The sequence below is a fragment of the Empidonax traillii genome, unplaced genomic scaffold, assembly GCF_003031625.1.
Source record: "Empidonax traillii isolate 1590-97213 ecotype Southwest subspecies unplaced genomic scaffold, ASM303162v1 scaffold257:size1394852, whole genome shotgun sequence".
NCBI lineage: Eukaryota > Metazoa > Chordata > Aves > Passeriformes > Tyrannidae > Empidonax > Empidonax traillii.
The window spans coordinates 709,158-711,748 of NW_020955450.1; positions in this window are offsets into that span (position 1 = coordinate 709,158).

Sequence of the window (2,591 nt, forward strand, 5' to 3'; positions counted from 1 at the left end):
TGGCACCCGAGCCCTGCAGGTCACTGTTTCACTCCTTGGAAAGATTTATTCTTGATGTAGAATGAACTTTGAATGATTTTTCTTTTCTAACATTCACATACATTTTGTTCTTTCAACTTACTGATGAATGTAGCAGCCTGCTTTCCATTTTCACAATGTGTTTTGCCCCTGAACCTAATCTTCTCATCAGATGTTGAGAGCTGCAGAGGCACTTGGAAAGTTCTTGGCTCACATGCACTGCCCCAGACCACACCTTCTCCTTGAGGAATTCATAGGCTTTCAACTCCAGACTGTGATCTCTGTAAACCCTTGTCTGTGATGTCTGAATATTTGTAATGCTTCTCATTGTTCAGGATTTAGCTCCATCCAAGTGCATGGGGTGACTTGCCATTCACCAGCAGAAATGTTTCAGGCTTCCTCCAGAAAATTTTTCTCACCTCTCCAAGCTCTCCTTTGTGTATCAGCAGGCTGTCAAGGACAGCTGGGAGCAGAAAATCGTGGTCCCCTCAGCAGTCAATAGAAAACTTTCCACTGGGTTTTGCTGAGTCCATGCTGTGCCTTCCATGCCTTGCTGACAATCCCAGTTCCTCAGCAGTGTCCCAGATCAGCTCCCGGTGAGGACTTTGGCTTCTGCCTGGGGTAAGCTGCATCCCTGTGAGGTGGAAGCGTTCATGGCCAGGCAGCAAGTGGGAACCACCCTCAGTGCTGTGTCCTGCTGGGTCAGCCACTAGCCACCTTTTTGGATCCATAAAGCCACACAGCTGTGGATCCTAAAGGATTTTGCAGGTGAGAGCAGAAAGACTGCTCTTAAACACACTCTCTCAGGGCATATGAAAGATCGTCTTCATATTGTGGCTGGACTACTTGGTGCTTTGTAAGCTTTGGCGCAAGAAAAGGGAGAGCCTGGGAGTTCCAGTGAAAGAAAAAAGCCCACAGTACATTAATAAGATTTAGGAGTAATGGAGCTGTAAGAACAATAATTGCAGAACTACATGCTGGTAAATTTTTATCACACAATAATACATATGGTACCAGCAAAGAGAGTCTCTGATTTCTTTTCTTAAACATACGAAGTACCACACATTTATAAAAGCAACCATTCTTGTTCTCTTATACCGTTTGGAATATGTTTGAAAAGCACATTAAAGTGTGGGGAAATGTCCAAAAAAGTTGCATCTGTCTGGTTTATGACTGACAGGAAAAGCCAAGCAATTATCTGAACTCCTGATGGGACAATTTTGTTCAGATGTATTTTGGGGTCAGAAGGCAAGGATTTCATCAGAGAGAGTTCTTCAGCTTATGAAACATACAATGTATCCAAAACAAGGTCTGAAGTTGATTAGACATAAGTATTCAAAAGGAAATCATTTACATGACAGCCCTGGATGTATCATCCTCTCAGTAAGATCTGACCCATCAAGGCTGAGATAACTCACTTATGAAATTGGGCTTGTGGACCCTGATAGACGAATTTTTTTTTTTTCCTCATTATAATGCTTTGCAGGGAATTAGTATATAAATCTTCAAGAACCAGGTGAAAATACAGGAACAGTTCCTCAGCTGGTGTAAATCAACATAACTCCACCAACTGCGCTAGAAAACTGGGGACATGGTTTCTAGATGGGCTGAAAGGTTTTGCTGCTTGGATGCTTTTGGCAGGTGCTTTGAAAGAAGCATTTTGGGGTATTTTTGCCACATTTGGAAGTACCTGCCACAAGCAAATGACAGGTTCATGGATTTTAGTGAAGCTCTTGTAAAACGATGCCAGTGTGACTGTTCAGCACTCAGGTTGCCCAGGCAGTTATAAAACTGAGTATGTGTGTGCCATGTGCTGCATCTTCCCCTTCCCACACACAGCTTTGTTAGGGCCTCTGGGTCCATGGGGTCTGCTCAGGAACAGATGCCAAAGACGAAAGAAACAGCTTCCTTGTCACATAGGGCTTTGCCACCATGAGCACATTGGGGACACCTGCAGTTGGCACTACAAGGGAGCAAGAGGCCAGATATTTTGTCTGGAGCGGCATTTCCCTCTTCTTTATCACCCACAAGACATGTAGTCTGAGTGCCTTCCTAGGCGCAGATCACATAGAAAGTGTTACAAAATTTAGTTTCCCTTCATGTTCTTCTCTTCCTTACTTTTCCTGTTACTTTTTTGGGGGACAGGGAGTACTGCAGCAGACAAAGCACTCTATTTGCAAGTGTTTCATCCTTGCTGTGTTTAATCATTTTTGTTTATTTCTATGAATTCTGCATTTTTGTCTTCCAATTCTGGCATGCATATCTATATGCATTATATATATTACTGTGAAAGATGAAGAATGGGTATTTTTAAATACAAACGGGTTCACTTTTGAAAGCTTTCCTCTTACAGGTGAGATCTCTTTCTCACACCTTCTTAGAGGGCTTTGCAAAGGTCCCTCATGCTTTTAGCAAGACAGGTTTGATGTTTCCAGAAGATTTATGATGAGTCACAACTTAATCAAGGAACCAAGAAAGATTCATTTTTTATGCAACTTGTACAGCATCATCACCTGAGAGGCTCAGCACTAGTAAATCTTGCTGCCATACTGTGAAGGGTGATCCTAAGTTTT